Raw genomic sequence first — 22,832 nt, 5'->3', positions numbered from 1 at the left:
GGCTAACTGCTCCTGAGCCCCAAACTCAAGTGACTATGGAGTATGATTGATATACTCAGTGTCACTACATTGACAAAAACGGATTTTCTTTTTCTCAGCAACCATTAATTGTGGATAGTTTCTTGGCTTCTGTGTGACTACATGTCAATTTCCCCTCCACTGTGCTGAAATTGTGTCTGGTTTGAGTTTGTGCAACTCTTGTGGACGCTCATGCTCGCGGCCACAGTCTCTTTGGGTATTGTGCATCACATGTGCATGAGCCCCGTTGTCGCTGGAGACCACTGTTTCCTGGAAATCATCCACCACCTCTGCCTCTTGCAATATTCCTGCCCATCTCCTATGTAGACCTTACCCCTCCCTTAAGTTACAAGCTTTTGGAGACCATATTTCTCCATGTGGCTAAGTCATCGACATTGTAACCATCCTCATCTTTGTTTCTAACAGCTATAAAATCTCAGCTTTAGCTTGATACTCTTTAAGGACATTACATTTGTATAGAATGTAGTTGTTTTGTGATTAACAGCATGACAAAGAAAGTTTCTATGATTGTTTCCATTTTGCGGACTAGAAAACTCTATCCATAAAACACAAACTCATTTTATTTACCACAAACACACTCAGTTAGTAAGTGAATTGTGTGGTGAGTGCTTTTATGAACCCTGGAGTTCTTCTCTGAAGTTTCGGTTCTTAAAGTCTGTATTTTTTTTTAACATTTTGGTCATATTTTAAAAGACAAAGGAATTATTATCATAAGTTATGCTTCTTTTTATTTTATCTTTGACATAGGAGAATGTAAAATATGCCAGAGGAAGGTCATTAATAAGTATAGATTAAGTGCTTCTCTTAAATGCACACATGGAACACATATCTATAAACAGAAATAGAAACCAGGTAGTTGACACCCTATAGTTGTCATTTGGGATATAGGATTATGTGTGGCATTTATTTCCTTCTTTATATTTTCAGTTAAAATACCTGTTACGTTGAATGCAGTGCATCGTCCTATAATACTTTGACACAATAGGCTTTGCTTTTATCCTCGGAAAGTCCAGAGGCAGTTTGCAAATGTTCTGGTCAGCTATTAGGAAGTGTTCTGTGCGTTGCTCACACTGCACTCATAGAGGCTTCAAACCCAGTGTTTGAGGGGCATTGGAGGGGATCTGGAGTAGAAGACTCACCTACAAAGTTACCCTTTCCTCTGCAGGGAACTGTAGAGCTGCAGTGGACTCTGGCTTTGGATGGATGTGGTAAGCTTGGGCAGTTAGAAAGACTGAACGTTTTGATTGCTGTGTGATTTAAAGTGGTAGGAAATTTGTTTCACATAATTATAGTAAGTCACAGGTCTTGCTCTGTTTCTCTTCAGGGACTAAAGAGAGGAGTTACCACAGAGAATATTTGAAAAGAAATAAAGGGATTGACGTTCAGTGATCAGCTCTTACTACTTAAAGAGCACTGTATAATCTTTCCAATCTAAGTACTGAAATAAGTATTAAAATTGCAACATATTCTAGAGTGTATTTTGTTACATATTCATTTAGTTATGTACATATATTCAGTATATATCACTATTGATTGAATTTGTAATAATATAGATTTATGTCTACAGATTTATGAGTATTCAATTAAATAACTCAACATAGATGCCACAGCTGTGTCTATCTATCAGAAAAAGTATGAACGTGGCAGTGGTTTCCAGCACCAGCAGAAAGCTGGCCAGACTCTCAGAGAGGGCATGAACTCCCAGCCAGAAGAAAAACCCTGCAGAGGGAGGCCAATTTTGAGCATGCCATACTGTCATAAGGAACTTGGGAATGAGAATGCCTCAAGACTATCTATGTAGAAATGGAAATGCACAAATTTTAGAACTCAGACCTGTTTCTGACCCCTGTGGCCCAGGGCCAGGGGTGGTCTGAGCAGTCTCCTCTTGGCTTCATTTCTTCCCCGCCCCTGTCTCTGCAATGATCCCCTCACTGTACATCAAGAGTCTTTCAAGAGCAGGTTGGCGACAGCAAGAAGAAATGGAGCTAGCACTGCTAAGTGGCAGCGAGTGGTCCCAACACAGCCTTTTGCAAGGGAATTAATCTTTTATTAAGAGAAGAAATTATGACTGAATGCTTTGGGGGCTTTTTTTCATGGTTATGCATGCTATGGGAAACTTTCATTCCTCTTGAGGGTGTCTGTCAGAAGCAATCTTCTAACATCTCCTTTGGAAGCTGAGACTCTCTAGGGTTTAGTATCATTTTCCTTCCATGTCCTGTGTGAATGCAGATATGAGTACAAAATATACTGATGGCTGCTCATAAATCCCCTTGTTGTCTGAAGGCTGGCAAGAAGCAGTAAGCAGAGGGTGTGTGATCCAGAGAAGAAGAGCAAAAAAAAAAAACTGAAGAAAGACTCTGGGAGTTCAAGTATGCTCGTGTTCCTTGGAGAAGTGAGAGGCCTGTTCACAAACGAGAGCTGGCTAGTTTTTGTTTGTTTTGTTTTGTTTTGTTTTTGTCTTGTCACTTGACATAAGCTAAGGTTATCTGGGAAGAAGAAACCCATATTGAAAAAGTGCACCCATCTGTTTGATCTGTAGGGAAAGGCAGGGGCATTTTTTTGATTAATGATCCATGTGAGAGGGTGTGGCACAGTGTGGCAGTACTGCCACTTGGCAGATAGGTGGTCCCGGATATATAAGGAAATGTGTTGAGCAAACCATGGCTTCTTTCTGACTAAGTTATTGGCCAGACAATATTGCAAATAAAATGGTTTCTGTGTGATTATTTCGGGGCTGAACAGCCGGGAACAAATTAGCAGCCTTCCTACAACAGGTAAACGTGTAACTATGCACTTAAAACATTTGTTACATCATTGCACTGACTGCTGCAACCTTTGCTTCCTTCTTCTATCCATATTGACTGTGTATGCTGTACACTCTTTCAGGATGGATGCTTCAGGTTGGCACAGTTAAGATGTCCCTATACAGACTAGAGATATGATTAGATCTTTCTACTGGCCATGATGTTGTTAACTCGCCTCTAAGGGTCATTGTCATTTACACATCAGGATGAGACTTTCTTCATGAACCCCGAGTGTGAAAGCCACCATCCATGAAGATTCATAGTTGCCTTGCAGTCTGATGGGTTTCTTATAGGCACAATTTATTTTGTTATCAACTAGCACATTTTCTCACAAATATTACTTTTTCCTGAAAAATATTATTCAACATTAATAATAAATGTTGTATAGTACTGACTTTGTTAGTGGAAAGCTAAGGAGTGCCAGTAGAGAGTTTTCTCCACAAATGGAGGGTGTGTCTCAATTTGCTGTGTTATGAAAATTCATGAGGTGAAAATTTTCCTCTGGATGTTTACTTAAGAGAGATATGTGGTGGGTAATTTCCAGCAGATGAAAAAGAATGTTGTTTTATGGACCTTGCAAATAGGCAGAGAAATTAAATTCAAGGGCTGAGCTTAAACCACATTAGATTAAAGACAGAAGACAGCAGATCAGAGAAGTTCTTGGTGCATAAGTGATGTCTAGGGATGTACAGGAGAAGAGGTTAACCATCCTCAAGCTCAGTCTCCTTTAGGAGTAGTGGGAAAGGACATAAGGATTCAAAAACTTGTGACCCTTACCAAAATGGACTAGAACCTTGGCTGCTGTAGACTTGGCTCAGCGGCCTCCGTCCACTGGTTCAGAGTTTGTCCAGGCTCCCAGAGCTTGGCCTTGAGTCAGTCAGATAGCTTTCCTGATAGCAAGTAAAAGGCAGCATTGCCCAGGAGAGATACTGCAGTCTGAAGAATGTTCACCATGCAACCTTGGGGATACGAGTCTGATCACAAAACTCATGTTTTAAAAGTCAAGCATGGTGTAAACATGTGTAATGACAGCACTAGGGAGATTAAAGGCAGTTGGGTCTCCGGGGCTTGCTGTCAGCCAACCTAACCTACTCACGGAGTGGCCAAGTAAAAGAATGTCTCTCAAAAACGAAGACAGACAACACTTAAGAAACAATACAAAAGGTTAACCTCTAATCTCCAGGTACACTGGCCCACATATGGGGACCCCCATTATACACAAGTGTTCCCAACATATGAAATGCGCGCGCGCGCGCGCGCGCGCACACACACACACACACACACACACACACACACACAAAATCTAGATTCTACATAAATCCTTCAGTGGAGACTTCCTTCACAGGCAGTTCTATGTGATAAAGAAGTAATGTTTAAAACTAATCATCCCAGGTTTTTGGTAGACCCCATCTGAACTCAGGTGGAAGGATCCCATTGATGAGTTCTGAAAAAACTCCCTGACATGATGCTGAGCATCTATCAGGAAACAGGTAGAATTGGTACATAATGAACAGGTGTCAAATCAAGGCAGGGTTGGACTTCTTACTAAAGTTTCTTTAAATTATATTTTAGCATTTTCTTTACTTCCTTTTTCTTAAGACAATTTCCTACTATAATATAGCCTCAGCTGACTTTGAGCCCTGGATACTTTTGCTTCAGCCTTTAGGGTTACTGAAGGGTACCACCAGGTATGCCTTTCCTTTTCTTAAACATTCCATTTACATTAATCTTCATAATTATGGACTTCAAATTCTCTCCTATTGTGTGATATTTTGTTTGCAACCTGACATTCCTGAGACTGACAAAAATTAACCATAGAGATTTTGGAGGACTGAGGCCAGATAGAGAGACAGAAAGTAGTAGGGCAGGGCTGCGAGAGGTGTTGGCCCTTTTGATGGAGGAATGGAAGAGATAGGAGGTCACTGGTTGCTTCTCCTCTGCTTCTCTGATAATTTAGGTTGTGCCCCCATATCTGACTCCTGAGTTTTTATTAATAAAGAGTAATTAGACAAATGCATCACTCTTCATTCTATTTGGAATAATAGTACATTTTAAATGTTTTATCTCTCCCATCCAGAGCAACCATTCATGCTGTGTTTGAATCTTACTTTTTGCATGAAGACATCTTTAATTAGTATAACTTGCATCTCATCTCTTTGAGCCATTGTGTGCTCAGCTCACAGTAAGGATATTCAGAATTTTTTGTAGAGTTAAGGCCTCCATAGATAATCCCCATACAGAAAGGAGGAGAAACTGACAGCTTAGATCTACGTATGTTCTTCAAAGTCTACATTGCAATTGAGTTCCACTTACCCAAACTGGTAACCTGGGCCTTATTACAAGCAATTTACAACCTGTTTCGTCTGAACATCTTCCTCCATTTCTATCTTACTTCCTTTGTCTATTCACTTATGCTTTTGTGATCAAATCCCAGATTACTGCCTGTACTAAACTCTGTTTCAGAGCAAGAGTTTAAGAAAACAAGATTAGGACACTGCATGTAGACATTCTTTTAAAAATGCCTGTAATTAAGATACCAAACTAATATAGGTTAAATTATTAAAATGAGTGGAGAAAATGCCCTATATAAATATTTGTTCTGTCTTTTGTTTGTTTTGTCTACTCTAAGGCCATCCAGCCACACTGATCTCTCTACTTATAAATAGTAATATGGAGACATTGTTTATTCATAGCTGATCCCATGGTAGACCTCTTGATACCCCACACAGCTCTCTCTTTGTTCTGGCACATCCCCAGGTACTGTGCTCACTATTGTAGAGTCCCTCTGCTCTAGAGAATTGGCCTCAGCTAAGGGAACTCAGATTGTATCTACTTTCTAGAGGCAGATAATACTGATGGCACAGAAACACCATTGCTTGTGTCCCTTGAGTCAACTGGAGCTCTGTGGTGAACTTCAGTTTATGTCTATGAATTCACCATGAAGCTGGACTCCAGTCAATACCACATCTTCTCCTCTCTCATTGCTCAGCTCTTTTCCTACTAATCCTGTTTTTCTGAGTTCTAGTTGTTGAAAGCCTGTTTTCAGTTTCTTACATGAGTGTCAATCCCTTTCTCAAGTTCTGCTCATAGATTTCAGATAGCTCCTGATATTTGTTAATCTAATTGCATCTGTACCTTTCAAGAAAACTGGGCAACCTACTATTGCATTTCCATACAAAATAACAATTCATGTTTAATAAATTGCAGAATCTTTTTTTCCTAAATGCAATAACACAAGACTGATTGCTCATTACAGTTATTTACATCTTCACATATTAGAGCCAGAGAAAGTGTAGACGTTGTTCAGCATCTAAAATGAAGTAACTATAAAACTTCTCCAGACAGGAAAAAACAATTTCCTGGATGAGTATAAACACAAGACTTTTCTCTGTTTCTTGCCACAGAAATTACATTGAAATATTATGTACAATGTTATTTCATATAGCTCAGTCAATAATTTACAAGAGGCTCCTTTGAAGCTAGAATATTTTAGCTGCCCTGTTGCCTTCGCAATGAATGGAGCAGAGCAGCAAGAAATTCCAAAAACAACCTCTGATGGTCCCTGAGGCCTTGTTTAATGGAGTGTATACAATCAAATTTCAGTATGCCATGACTAAATTATCTATGCCAAGGCTTCCCAACTTTCAGTGTGCCTCTGAATCACCTGGGATTTTGCTTAAATTTGTATTTGGATTTGGGAGTCTACATATCTAAAGAAATGTCCTTTCCAGAGAATGATGCTAATTTCTATTAGCATAGTTCAAAGTTCATAGACTCCATGTAATGAGGTCTCATATGTTGTAGTGTTTGTTTGTTTTTTTTCTGTGACTGTGAAGATAATAAAATTGGATGAAAATAAAATTTTAGCATTAGGGTCCTCATGACTGCAGCTTGCATGAAAATCTACTTCTTGTTTTTTAACAATAAATTCTAATTCCAAGGACACTGAAAGATGAAATTTATGATCTGAAATATGACAAATGGTTTTGTACAATTAATTTTTTGGATCAGATCAAACAGAAACCACATATGCACCATTACCAAGTTTTCAATTTACAATACTAAAAAATTAAAAATATTAAGGTCATAAATAGTCTAACTAATACCAAAAATAATGTGATATTCCTACTTTGCTTGTCTTATGAGGTTAGCTCTCTAAAATCAACATCTTTATTGTTAGCTTCTGCAAAACTTCATCAAGTTCCAGTCTCTTTTGAGCATGAAACACTTGAATTGTTTTCCTATACCACTAGAATATTCTACAGTCATGTTTGGAGCAACTTACTTCTTGTAATGAAATGGATATGCAAAATGATCATAAAGGTAGATTATGGGACACATAGCATATTATTTCATTATGTAAGAATGCTGATCAGCAAATAAAAATAAGTTGTAAATCTTTCTAATTTCTCCTTTGATGTTTCATATGTTTATAATACTATAGAAGGTAGATGTCAGCAAAAGTGGCAGAGCAAGGAGATCTTAAAATTCTCTACTCTGTAAAGCTATGTGAAATCTGTCAAAAATAGTAGCAACATTTTCAGAATTCTGGAAATTAATCAAAATCATGTAGTTATATGAGAAACATTTAATCAACATCAGAGAATAGATTTCAGTAAAACAGTCAACTGCTTCCAGACATTGTATCTGGTGCTATTCTACCACCCTGCCTTCTGCTTTTGTGATAGCCTGGGAATCATTCAGCCTATAATCATGGTTAAATCCTACAGGCTTGCAGGAGCTAGTCAGCGAAGGTCAGGGTAAAGACTTTCAGGCTGAATGGAATGACACAGCATGGGCTACTCTTGTGTTGCCATGCTAACGATATCTGACAGGAACAACTTAAGAGAATGCTCATGGTTACCAAGGGATTGAACCCATCATGTGAGAGAAAGCATGATGGAGTAGCTTGTTCATGGCCTCAGAAGTTTCTCTTATAACCACAGAGCTGGAATAGGGAGTATGAAGGAAACAAATGCAGTATATAGCAGCCTTCAAAGTCTTAGGTCCACAGGGACCCAGTAGGCTCTTAAAAAGCAGACTCTTAAAAGTCCCACCGTCTCCTAAAATAGAAGTGTCAGCTTGAAAACAATTATTAGAAACATGTGATTGTGGAGTACATTTCAGGTTCAAATCATAAGAACATTAAAGATGAATGTTAAGGAAGAAAAGAAAAAGGGTATTGGTAAAATTATCTTTATAGGTATATAAAAAGATGATGCAAATGTGTTTTGCTTTGAAATGTTTTTCTCATGTGTAATTTTAAAAGTATTTGCATAAACCAATAATTATACATCTTCACTGATGAACCAAGCTGTATGATGTTGTTTCTATGGCAATAACCGCACACACACACACACACACACACACACACACACACACACACACACTCACACACACACACACACACAAATCCTTACAAAGAAATGTAGTTGCATTGGAATGAAGTTTGATGTATTATAAAATTCAATGTATGCTAATACAACTAGATTGCTCTAAACTAAGGTGTTACTTGTGATCTCTTGAACAACCACTGTGAAAAAAACCTAAGAAATGGTAAATAAAACAGAATTAAAATTAAAAGACTAGAAAAACTTTTTCAATACAAAACTCATTAATGGATGACTAAATGAAACAAAAATACAGCCTAGAGAAATCAATAACAAATTGATGGGTATCAACATTACCTGTGCATAATTACAAATATAATTGGATAAATATTCAAATTAAAGACAAAATTACCTTTTAAAAATCATGATTTAACTGTAAGTCATCCAAAAAAGAAATTCAAAGATTTACTGTGTGTGTGTCTGTCTGTGTTTGTGCGCATATGCGTGCATGTGTGTTTGTAAAATATACCATGGAGACAGTAACTAAAATTGCCTTTACTATATTCACTGTGGTTTTTTTTTTTTATGAGTGACCATCCATGAGTTAAGGAATATCTATATAGCAGACTACATGTTATTTCTGGATATGCTTGTGGAGTTTATCTAGAATGGTTCAGTATTTGAATCTCTGTCAATATAGGTTGTCAAAGAAATGTGTACCATTAGTGCAGATAAGCATTATGAAATTCATTGGGGGTCTTACCCTCATCTTTTTTAATTCCATCATCCAAACACAAGGTTATTAGGTCTTGAGACTCAGACTTAATTATACCAGCCTTTCTGGTTTTCCATTGTATCATGGGATTTTTCATCTTCCATCATTTTTTTCTTAGCAGATTTCCATAATAAATCACACACACACACACACACACACACACACACACACACACACACACACACACACAGAGCCAGTTCTAGTTATCTGGAGAGTTCTAACTGATACATTAAATTAAACGCAAGATATTTGTGGTTTGTAAGTGAAATGTTCCCCATAGGTTCAAACAGTTGAACACATAAAACACACAGCACATGGTGTTGTTTGTGATAGTTATGGAACCTTTAAGAGGTGAGGCATTGCTAGAGGAACTGGGTTGCTGGGGGGTAGATCTTGAGGTTTCATAGCCTGGCCACACTTTCTGTTCAATTACATTCCTGTGTATAAAGGAATATGACCAGTCACTTCCTGTTTCTACCACCATGCATTTCCTGTCTTCTGACACGTCTTTCTGGCAATTTCCCCTTGGAACTACAATCGAAGGTAAAACCTTTCTTCACCAAGTTGCTTTTTTTCAAGGTATGGTGTGGTAGTAAAGAAAAATAATAAAATGAAGACAATATTTTAGGGGAAAAAACTTTTACTAGACACAGAGAGTGATATTTTATGATGTTAAAACGACTAACAAATGAAGATAGTATGATAACTGTAACACGTAGGGATCTAACGGTAGAGCCCTAATATCCATGAGGCACAAAGCAGGAGCAATGAAGGAGGGAGCAGACAGTTCAGCTGGGGTGGTTGTACTCTGCTTTTGATAATGAATAACAAAGATAAGTGAGGCCACGACAGTCACAAATCATATTAAGAGCTGACGAGAGCTAACAATCATCACGAGTGTCAAAACAAACATTTTTTCTGAATGGTGGACAGTTCCTTCAATGGATGCTAATTAGGTGCCTGCTAAGGTTTTTTAAAGGACCATGTGAGCTATATTCTCTGACTATGCTGCAATGACCGCTCAATACCATAGGATCAGTGAATACGGCTCAGAAACATGATAATGCTCTGAAATGAATGAGGACAAACACATACACAGAAATTGCAAGATAAAACAGTTGCTTAGAGAGAACTTTATGCTGTCAACATACTTATTAGAAAAGACCAAGTTTCCAAACCAAAAAAAAAAAAAAAAAAAAAAAGAGAAAGTGGAGGTGTGTGTTGGGGACAAAAAATAAGATTTGAAGTAAGCAAAATGAAGAAAAATATCAGAGAGCATATTAGTAATTGAGAATAGAAGTGCAGTAGAAGAAAATCAAAGGTATGGAGTGTCAGCTCTTTGAAAAGGTCAATAGTATTGACATACCTGTACACAGACTAATCAAGAAACAAGACAAGAATACTGAAATTATTAAATTTGTTAATGAAGAAGTTGATATTACTGCTGCCTTACAAGAATAATTTTAAGGGATTATAAAGAAACAAATAAAATTGTTATAAAATTTTCAGCTTTGAGGAAACAGACAACTAGCGTATATAAGGTAAGAACCAGTGAAAATAAACAGAAAACATGATCTGCTGTATAGTAAACAAAGTTAGTAATCAAGAACTCTTTCTGAAAAGACAAACCAAGATGAGATAAATTCTCTGACAAAAAATTAGCAATTATCAAATAAAAGACCAACTATTAAAATAAGAACAAAAATGAGTGGGAAACACTACCCAAATTACTAAATAAATCAAGTATTCATGCCAGACAAATAGGTAAGGAAAAAAAATCTGTGCATTAAAAATATTGGGGCTAGAGAGATGGTTCGGCAGTTAAGCATACTTTTTGCTCCTGCTGAAGGCTCAGTTTTAGTTCCTGTCACCTATATAGCGGCTTACAACCATTCGTAACTCCAGTTCTGTGAGATGAGGTGCACTTTGCTGACCCCCATGGGCACTGGCCATCCATATGATTATGCATATGAATACATGCAGACAAAACACTTGTATGTTGTTGGGGTTTCTCTCCCACCCTGTCCCACAGCTGTTCAACCCCAAAGAAATACACAGAGGTCTACATTAATTAATAAACTGATTGGTCTATTAGCTCAGGCTTCTTATTAAGTAATTATAGCTTATATTTATCTATGTTAGCCACATGGCTCGGTACCTTATTTGGCTAGGCAGCCACATCTTGCTTCTTCTGCATCTGGGTCACATCTGGAGACTTAGGTTCCCTCTTCTCAGAATTCTCCTGTTCTCATTACCCTACTTCTACTTCCTGCTTCATTGCCCTGCTTATACTTCTTGCCTGGCTACTGGCCAATCAGCATTTCATTAAAAATAATACAAGTGACAGGGTAAAAAATCATTGTCCCACAGCAATTGTATTTATAAAATTATTGTTTTATATATAAGATTAAAATAAATCGAAAATTAAAAATACTAAAACAGATTCTAGAAATATATAAAATGGATTGTAAAAGCAGTCAATTCTCAACGAGAAATTCCAATAAACACAGATGTGTGTTCTGGATATTAGCTGATGTAGGGAGTGAACCAAGCCTTGAGTGAGTGAAGTTCTGAGTGATGTATTGTTGACATGGGTATGGCATGGCAAGCACTCCAAGACCTCTGACCCATGGAAAATTGGCAAAGCTTTTCCTCATAGGAAGTAGGCTCAAAGTTTGCAAATCCTTCTTCTCTGTGTCAAACTACCAGTACTTACATACGATTGATTAGTGTGTACAAAAACTAGCAACTTTAGCTTCCTACTTCTGGATGCTTAACAGCCTGAGACTACTCTCTTAGAGAGACCTCCTGCCAAAACTATTACTTCACCCACCGTTCTGGTCCTAAGAAACGTGTTGAAGTGTGTTGCTGGTGTAGTACGTGCCCTCTGTCAGAATGCACACTTCCACCTGACTCCGATTTTTCTGTGTATGTGTGTGTGTGTGTTTGTGTGTGTCTGTGTGTCTGTGTGTCGGTGTGTGTCCTTACATCATTTGCTCACTGCCCTTAGACAGGGTCCCAGGAACCAACTGTAGCAGTTGTAGTAGGGTGAGGACATTAACAGGGTGAGAAAATTAAGCAAGTAGAAGCAGAACATGGTCAGCAAACTTGGGTTTTACTAAATGCAGGGGTCTCTGTATCCTTCATGCCTCAAGAGTGACTAATTGTGGGGGTCAAGAGGCTGCTTGTCTCAACACAACTCAGGAGCTAATGTTGGTTGAAACTTCAGGAGCCTGACTCTGAGGGGTTTATTTTAGGCATATTTAAGCACAGCAATCCTGGGTGTGCAACAAAGCATACATAAATCTCCTTGAGGAGCAAAGTAACACAAATACAGATTAGATGTGCTTATCAGACTATGTTGAAACTTTTTGCAGAGATGCTAAAGATAGGTTTCATAGACTGGAGAAGAACAGGCTCATGATTAACTAAGAAAAACAAATTTTTGATAAGATTCTGGGGAAGGCTCCCGTGGAAAATCACTGGCCACATAGATTGCACAAAGGTTGCCAGGCTAGGAAATGTGTTTGTTTACTCAACCTTGAGGGTGGAAAACAAGGTGTGCGTTCCTTTCCTTGAAGGAACAACCCTGAGTTTTTCACATTCTAGGTTCCCCTCCCGCTTATAAATGAATGCAACAACCAAAGTGACTCCTACAACTAAATGCTTTACAAGAGATACAATAGAGTATTTGGGACTCACTTATACTAAAAATAATTTGCTATTTTCTAAAATTCACATTCAACTGGATCCTGCATATTTTACCTAACAACCCTAGTATACTAGGTCATTCTTCTTAGTGTGCTTTCAGAGGCCAAAGGGAGATTAATTAAATAGCACAGAAGTGGATGAAGAGATGAATGAACAAACATTCATGTAAAAGCACAAAATATATCCTGTGTTATATCAACTATAACTTGATTATATATCGGTGGAATCAAAAATCATTAATGTGCCCAAAGAAGGTCATTTTACCTGAGCTTCCTAAATTCGAAGGGTTCTAATTTTGATACTTCATTCTGATCATTAGATTAACTTAATCACATGATAGGGGAAGGATATCAAATTAAAGGAGAATGCTTATTTAATTATTTTAAAGGTCTGTCTTAGTAACTGGTGGTAACTGGTTAATAACCCCTACATTTCCTTCCTTTCCAATTACCATGGATAACAAGTTTTCCTGAAATCTAGTGGCTTAAAACTATGCAAATTTCTTATGTTAAAGTTCCAGAGGTTAGAAAGGATTAAATCAAAGTATTTGCACCATAACATCCATTTTAGGGCTCAAGGGGCAAAGAAATACATTTTTTTCAACTTTCCAGAGGCTTGTTCAATGTGCTTCTATGAAGGCTTGTTCCAGTCATGCAAATAACACTCCTGTGTAAATCATAGCACTTCTTTTTCTGGCTGACATTTCTGACTCCCTCTTGTAAGGACCATTGTGGTTAAACTTGACCTACTCTAGGAATCTAGTATAACCTCTTCATCCAGAGATTCTTATTTAACTATAATTATAAAGTCTCACTTATGAGAGAACTTACATCACAGGTTCTATGTATAAAGATGTGGATATCATTGAAGCCATATTCAGTCTATAGCAAGCACTATGTGTTAGTATAGCTATATCTCAGTGGTTTTTATACATACTAGTTAGTTAAAAATAAAAATTTAAAATATAGCAGCATTTTATAACTTCTATTTATGCATTTATAAATACCCTCTGAGCCTCTTTTGGCTGTGAGAGGCAGTATAATTTCTTATCTCAGTAATGGAAAAATAATGTAGTTTGTTAACACCAAACCAGTGGTTTGTAATCTTGGCTTCATGCTGGAGTCAGCTGGAGTTCTTTAAAGTCCCAAAAGCCAAGGCTGAAAACCAAATTAATTAAATCAAGCTCTGTTAGAGACTGGATCCAGATTTTAGTGACTTCAAAAACTCTCCCTGTAATTCATGTGGGAATATAAAATGGGCCACCTATTATCCCTTCTGTAACTGTAGTTTGGGGGGCTTTGGGCAAAAGCCTTAGCTTTAGCAGCACCAGCAGAATATACTTGGCCACCTGTCACAATGTGCTAATTAAAGGGACCAGTATTGTAAAGCAGGCAGAGGATGTTTATTTAATACAACTACACTGGGGAAAGGAACAAATAAAGGCTTCCTGTAAATTCATATCCATCTTTGGAGTACTGACTAGAGCTTAAGCTCTTTGGCTGAGAAAGAATTGGGACAAAGAACAAAAGGTATCCTCAAACTGCCCTGGTCTAGATTACCTCTTCATTATTATTATCTCAGCACTAGTTCTGCAAGGTGATCTTGGAAAAGTGTTTATTGCTTGAACCAACAGTGGAGGTTAGGAGAAAACTTCTCCAGGGAGTTTGCTGTCATGGATTCTTGGCTTCATATGGGGGTAAGCTGCTGTCCTGAAGACCTCCGTTCTTTCAGAGCAAAATGAAGGCAGAGATATCCAATTTTCATTCTTCCATGAGTAATTTGTGAGCCTAAGTGAAGAATCCATGCTTTATAACCAAAGTAGATTCCTGGGGCCTTTTTCACTTTTCATACCTAACTAATTTGTGTTTTCTTCCTCCAGTCCTTTACTGCTTCTTCTGAATGCTTCTTCTCTGCTGCCTATAAGTTTGTCCCATTTCCCTAGTGAAGTGCATTTTTCTTTGACCTCATATTCAACACGATATGGCTTATCCACACAGAAAGGTCAACAAAACAGAATACTATGCTTTGACTCTAGGAGGCAGGTAATATCTGCAAGTTCTCTGCCTCCCATTCAGTTCCTCTAAAGAATAAGATATTAAAAATAAATTCTCTCAGCCAGGTGTACTGGTGATTGCCTTTAATCCCAGCACTTGGAAGGCAGAGGCAGGGGGATCTCTGTGAGTTTGAGGCCAGCCTGATCTACAAAGTGAGTTCCAGGACTGCCAAAAGATACACAGAGAAGACCTGTCTTGAAAAACCAAAACCAACCAACCAACCAACCAACCAACCAACCAACCAACCAAACAAACAAATATAAATAAATAAATAAATAAAGAGAGAAAGAAAGAAAATAACCTCTTCACAGTCTTTTCTGATTTGTAAGCTTCAGAATGGAAAAAAAATCAGAGTCTTATGGAAGTGCTGAATTCCAGTTTTGAAGACTATATGTGATTTATGTGTGACTTAGCTTTTTCTTTCATAGAAACAGAATCCCTAATAGGATTTGAGAATATTTACTTAATTTAGGAGGTCATCACAGAAATTGCTAAGAACAAGTAGGTGAGAAAAGTTGTACTTCCACAATTAGGGTCATTATGGGCAACTGGAGTTTATTCCTTGTAGATAAGTCTGGATATTGGATACCAAACATGGCCTTCAGGGTTATTCTATACAAAGGAGATAGAACAGGCACACACAACCCTGGCTTCATCGTGGATCATTGCTGCTGGGTAACTGGTAACTTGCAAGCTCATGTAGCTTGCTGTGCATGAGGGATGAACAGTCTATAGCAAGAGTAGGCTGTAGGCAGAGAAGCAAATGCTGACATTTGGACAACAGGTCAATGTGCACCATAGGGATAAAGCCAAAGGGGACAGAAACAGATGGTAATGTGGTTGCTCCATTTCTAAAATGACAGTTGATTATCTCTACCTACACATTTAATAAAACTATGTAAGGAAGAAAATAAATGGATGTTTTTGAAGTTCATGGAGGACTGTTTTGAGAAAAGGCAGAGTGTTGAGATTTTTTTCTCCTGTAAAGTTTTTTTTTTTTGAGGCTTTTAGAAATCACATAAAATTAGCTTGTTTGTCATATATAGATGGTATCTCACAACATAAGTCCTGGTCCTCTGGTTCTTCTAATCTTTCTACTCCCTCTTCTGCAATGTTCCCCGAGCCTTATGTGTAGGGGTTATTTGTAGATATATCAGTTGGGACTGGGCACTTCAAGTTAGCTGTTCTCTGCGTTTGGACCATTGTGGATTTCTGTAATGGTTTCTTTCTGATGAGGGATAAGAGCAACATTTATCTGTGGGTATAAAATAAATGTTTAGAATAGTCACTTGAAACACCAGTTGACATGCCAACATGTATGGGTGAAATGTCACAAGGGCCCGTTTCTTGATAAAGGGTTATAGATTCTTAATGCAGCAATTAATAGTTGCTGAGAGAGGGAAAATCAATCTTTTCCAGGAGCAAGTCCCTGATAGGTTATCCAATCTCTAAATGCATACATATCCCAGCAATACCTAAGAGATCCAGCAGGATATATTTATACATACACTATATATATACACACACACACACACACACACACACACACACAGGGAGAGAGAGAGAGAGAGAGGGAGAGAGAAAGAGAGAGAGAGAGAGAGAGAGAGAGAGAGAGAGAGAGAGAGAGAGAGATACTCATATGTGCATACAAAGAGGTCATGAATTTAAGGGTGCCAGGAGGCATGGGAAGAGGAGAAATGTTGGAAGTCAGAGAAAGGGTTGGAAATGATCTAAAAATAGTACTCATGTGTGAAATTCTTCAAAAAAATAAAGCATAACAAAACAAAATTAACTTATTTAGAGACCAATTAGTTCTATTTTTCAGGGTATACAATGCCAAGTTCTCTGAAATATTCATAGGTTAAGTAGATTCTCAATACTGCAAGCAAGTTAAAATAAATATTACTGAAGGAACTTTTGCTGCAGGTATTAAGGAAATAAGGTGGATTGGAGCCAGAAGGAAGACAAAGTGCTGCTATATGTCTCTCCTAGTCCTGCGGTGGAGCTTGCAGACTTATACCATAACCATATAGATTTGTTTTCTTCCCTCTGAAGAAGTAAAGTCAGGGCAGAAAAAGGTACTGACAGTCAAGAGGACTTGGGAAGAGAAAGGAGCTTCTTAGCTCTGGATCAGGTTTAAGGCTTTTGTTGGCTGAGAGTCAAGAATTTTGATGCAGCTGAACAAATTGCCTGTGTACAAGACAATATTCCCTCCTTTGAGAGATATTTCAAACAAGTATGATGCAACAGCTAAGCCCACAATGTTGACTCATACCTGGAATCCCAGGTTTAAGAGGCAGAGGAAGAAGAAATGCTTTGAGTTTGAAGTCGATCTGGCCTGACACAATGAGTTCTGATGTAGTATTCCCTTTTCTATGCTGTGAATACAATTGGTTAATTAATAAAGAATACTGACTTGGCCTGATAGGGCAAACGGATAGAGGTAGGCAGGAAAAATTAAACTGAATGCTGGGGAAAAAAAGGCAGAGTCAGAGGAAGCCATGTAACCCCACTAGATCCAGATGGAACTTTAGCTGGTAAGCCACAGCCATGTGGCGATACACAGATTAATAGGGATATGTTAATTAATATGTAAGAGTTAGCCAATAAGAAGCTAGAGCTAATGGGCCAAGCAGTGATTTAATAAATACAGTTTCTGTGTGATATTTTTGGGGCTACGCTGCCCAGAACCAACAAGTGGCCTCCTACTACAGAGTTCAACACCAGTTTGAGATACAGAACACAACAAAAACCATGCTGAAATAGCTAGGGTATCTTGTATGACACAAACACACAGACACACACACACACAGACACAGACACAGACACACACACACACTTAAATGTACCTGCATATTTCTGGCAAAAACTCAGAAACAAGATTATGAATTATGTTTACAGTGAAAACATGTATTGTTAACGTCTTGTGACCTACGTATAGTAAGAACGTCTTTGTACTTTTTGACTTCTTTTTCTGTGTTAATCTGGAATCATGTACACTGTACAACATAAAACACATTAAAATCTCATTTACCAAGGAAAATTTCTTCAATAGAATTACATATATCAAAAATTGCTTAATCATTTGAAGTTAGATATAGACATGGAACACTTTAAGAAAAATGGTACAGAAATACTCTAAGTGACAAGGGTACAGGGAGTTGCTATGAGAGTTTGTCTTCCAATAATACCAGAAGCTACATCCATAAATTCTCCCCAACATGGCTGCCCAAACATGAGTGGAACAAGGAAGACACCAATGGACATGCTAAAATGGGTGGGGAAAATGTCAAAACACTCAATTTTCTTTTTCTTTAATATCTCTTCTCTTGATAATATAATGGATTGTCTTATTTACCCCTAAATTTCTCAAGTAACTGCCATCTTATCTCCCTTATCATTTCATGATTCCATCTATAATTTTTGTTTATATAATTAATTCTTTCAGTCTTGCTTAGTGCTATTCGTATGCACATGAGCATGGGTTCATCCACCCCTGGGGTATGGGGAACTTTCCCGTGGTCTTAGTCCTAAAATAAATGACTTTCCCCACCAGCCATCTACAAGTAGCTCCCTCTTTCACTAGAATTTTTAACTAGCTTGATCTTGTACAGGTCTTGTATAGGTAATGACTGCTTCTATGTGTTCTTGTTTGCAACAAACATGACTTGCCCAGAGGGCAGTGTTTCACATATACTTCCCCACCCTCTGGCTCTTGCGTTGTTTCTGTCCCATCTTCTGTGATATTCTCTGAGCCTTGGGGTAGGGTGTTAGTCATTGATGTAGATGTTCCATCAATGACAAAGTATACATAGTCACTTTGTTTTCAGCACTTGGAACAGTAATTTGTCTCTGCCTTAATAGCTAGCTATGACAATCAGCTTTCTGACCAAGGTTGGGTACAGCACAAATCTGTAGGCATAAACACAAATACATAGAAGTTAGTTTGACAACATGGCCATTTAGAAAAACAACATCCATAAGTTCTTCCCTAGGATCTATGATTTTACCAACTGTGTGTCTTAAGAATGTTTACAATACCAGCACTAAATGCCTCTGGGACACAATCTCCACAGTAGTGGGTACATCTTGGCTCAAACGTTACTGTTGTAGCATACAGGGTCCAACACTAGATGAATGTCTTTTGATTGGTGTCTATTTTCCTCTAGCAACCTGAGCAGCATCCAGGACTATGAAAGCTATCCATGAGGGCATTTCCTGATGAGTTAAAAGCTGTGTCCTTCAAACAAACTATATTGTGCTTTCAGCAATAGAATCTTATTATTTAATTATGGTGAACTTATTTAGATATGATATCACATTGCCTCTAAGAGCTCTCTGGCCAATACCTATCAAGGAATAACTTGTACCTGACATTGTGATTTTCATTTAATAACCCATGTCTTCTGAGAGCATCCTTGTTCACTCATATGGAGTGTCTCTCTTCAAACTTTGAGAGCAGTCATCTGGGCCGATACATGTTTTTAATTGCAGAAAGCAGGGTAAGTCTCTTTAAGTTTGAGGCCAGCCTGGTCTACGCAGAGAGTTCCAAGCCAGCCAGATGGCATAATAGATACTGTTCAGGAAAAGAGGGTGAGATTTGTACAGCTTTGGATGTGCCAATTCACATGCAAAAAAAATAAGTAAAATAAAAACTGGTCAACTCTGAGAGCTGGGAGGACTCTCAGCATGGTAAGGCATGCCCAGTGGTGCAAGAGTGGTATGGATGAAATGGGATTAATGAATCACATTCTCAGTGGTATTAAGGCCTGTTTCATGACAAAAACCCCATACACAATACTGGTATCAGGGCCCTGGATATATGGTTGGCTAGGTCAGAAGCCCCAAGAAAACTTACTACTATTCTGCTGTTTTACTCAGTGTTTTTTTTTTTTCTGTGAAGAGATACCATGACCATGGCAACTCATTTTTTTTTACTGTTTTTATTGAGCTATACATTTTCTCCACTCCCTATTCTTCTTACCCTCTCCACTTCTATCCTCTTCTGTAATCCACAGGCTCCCAATTTACTCAGGATATCTTGTTTAGATCAATATATGTCTCTCTTAGGGTCGTCTTTGTTATCTAGTTTCTCTAAGGCCTGTAGGTTGTTTTTTCTTTATATCTAAAAGCCACTTGTGAGTAAACACATATGATATTTGTCTTTCTGGGTCTGGGTTACCTCACTCAATATGTTTTTTTTTTCTAGACCTATCCATTTGCCTGCAAATTTCAAGGTTCATTATTATTATTATTATTATTATTATTATTATTATTATTATTATTTTCACCACGGTGTTGTACTTCATTGTGTAAATGTACCATGTCTTCTTTATCCATTCTTCAGTTGAGGGGCATCTATGTTGTTTACAGGTTCTGGATATTACAAATAATGCTGCTATGAACATAGTTGAGCACATGTCCTTGTGGTATGATTGAGCATCCTTTGGGTATATACTCAAAAATGGTATTGCTGGGTCTTGAGGTAGTTTGTTTAAAGTCTCTCCTCTGGCTGAGAAGGTACTGGCAATTGGTAGGTACCAGGAAATAGGTATTCAGTATTTTTAAGGGTATAGACCAAGGAAGCTTGCCCATGCTGTATTGGGTGGTCAAATCCTCAAGAATTTATGGGCAGCATAAATTAGACTTCATTTTTTTAGATGAGGACATAAACTTTGGTGGGTGGAAAATAGACAGTGGATCTATGAGGAGCTTAGAGGGTGAATATAATCAAAATTTATTAGATGGAATTAACAAAAAGCTAATAAAATGATGATTAAAGCTCCTTCTTAAAGAATGAAATTATATTTTAATTAGCTTGTAAACTAGCAGGGTTTCATAATGCTTTATACATTTTATTTAAATAAACTTTAATATATTACACTTTGCTTTGTACTTGTTTTAAATAATAGATTTTTTTTCAAGTTTAGTAGAGAAATGTACCAAGATGAATTTTGGGAGAAATAGCTTTCAGAAATGGAGGCCACTCATCTAGTTTCATCTCTTACTGTCTATGACAATGCCACCACCCTTGCTCCGCTTCAGACCTGCTGTGTATATTCTCTTGCCACCATGGTTTCTTTTCATGGCTTGTTGTACAGGATTGAAACAGATCCGCTGACCACTTTTTCAGATGACTCTTCCAGAAAGCTTGAAGTATCTAGATAGGACAGACTTAGCCCCAATGTTAAGATCTTAGAATTCATTCTGTACTGTGAGTGAATTATACACGTTTTAGCTAACAATCCATCACACTCATCTCTATTCGTATCAGAACTTCCCCATGATAGGTTCATGAGGAAAGTGTCCCTAGTGGGACATTGGAAAGACTATAGGTGTCTCATAGGTCAAAATAGTGAAGTAGATAGAACACTAATCCCATATTCAAAACTTAAGCAGCATTAAGTTTAGTTCATTTCCCAAAGAGGAGTATATATTCAAATTATCCAAGCCACCCAGCTCCATCAGCACTCAAGATGACACATGCTTTATGAGTTTCCAGACACTACCATCAGAAGAAGCAAAGAATATCTTAAGGAAAACAGTCACTGAATTAAGTGTAAGTTAAAGAACGATTATTTCAATCACTTGTTTTGTGATTATTTATTAATCAGAAATATGTAATTAATGTAAAAATTTTAATACTAACCAAGAAACATTTAGTAAGTGAAGATGTGGCTATTTCAAAGACATTTTAAAGGTTATTTAGCACTGGCTAAATTGCCTCAATTTTAAAGTTATAAACTGCTTATTACTTCTGAACGTGGCGTCACACACCTTCAATCCCATGATTAGGGAGGTAAAGGCAGGAGGGTCACTCCAATTTTGAAGCAACATGGTCTACACAGATTTCCAGGCCAGATAATTTTACAAAATAAGATCTTGTGTCAAAAACAAAGTGAAACAAGCAAAAGAAAAAACCCACAGTTGTTCAAAACTCTTTACTGCCCTCTGAATGCTGGATAGCTCTCGTAAATTCCCTTCTGTGAAGCTCTTGTTGGAGCAGACCCCAAGCATGAGACGTTGTTTGAGCCACTATATCTGCTCATATCAATCCACTTTTTAATGTTTCTTCTCAATGTTTGCCTTTGGAAAATCTACTTAATAATAGAACTTACTTGTTTGGCACTATGCTAATCAATGAAAATCATGTCATGTATTTTGTAGATTGCTTCAGGGAGAGGGAACTTGCTTTGATCTTAAATGACATTTTTCCCACGGTTCACGGTATGTGACATCTAGCACACATTGTGTCTTTAGTCTCTAAGTATGTATATTTTGTTGTTCTTTGAGTTAATATGTGGGAAGAGGGACAGAACATGAAAATAGCACTAGGTCCTTAGTACATAGATTTTAACTCTTGAGAAGGCAAGATAGTTTAGCAGGTTAATGCACTTGCCTCCAGCCCTGAAGTTTGATCACAGGATACACACAACACACACGTTGGTGGCTTTCCTCCAATCTATACATGTGCATTGTGGCATGTGTGCCCATACGTGAGTACACGTACACAACCACAGGTGTATAGAAGCACACAGAAAATAAATGTAATAAAAAATTTTAGGTCTTCGCGATACAATTTTGTTGACTCTTTTATATGGCAATTTGCTTTTTAGTTTCCCAAAATGTTTTATAAATCTTAAAGGAACACAAAGGAGCAAAAATCCTTAGAATAAATGCTGAGTGGTGAGGGTATGCTAAATGTCATAGTAGAAGTCACAGTGGGGTTCAAATAGAAAGTGATAGGAATATTGTCCTAGAGAAATCAAGTGAGTAAACAAGAAAAAGAAAGATCTTCATTACAATTTTGGTACCAAATTCCAAATTCCACTGAATTAGCTTCATTTCTCCATCTTATTTCTGTTTCACAGTCCCCCACCCCCATCATAAAACATGTGGAGAACAGTTGAAACTCATGCATAAAAATGTGGGACACAAATCCCTCTAAGTTGTCTCTACGGAATATGACATAAAGTCCAAAAACATCCACAAAGTTGTCTAGGAGATGATCTATAAACAAAGACAGATCTTGCCTGGAACATTCCAATACAGAGTGTGAAATGGATACCTCTTGGAATAGGCACTGAAAGATCTCCTTTCACACTTCCTCATCTTCCAG

The sequence above is a fragment of the Arvicola amphibius genome, chromosome 5, assembly GCF_903992535.2.
Source record: "Arvicola amphibius chromosome 5, mArvAmp1.2, whole genome shotgun sequence".
NCBI lineage: Eukaryota > Metazoa > Chordata > Mammalia > Rodentia > Cricetidae > Arvicola > Arvicola amphibius.
The sequence above is the reverse complement of the archived record's forward strand: the minus strand, read 5'-3'. Positions refer to the sequence as shown.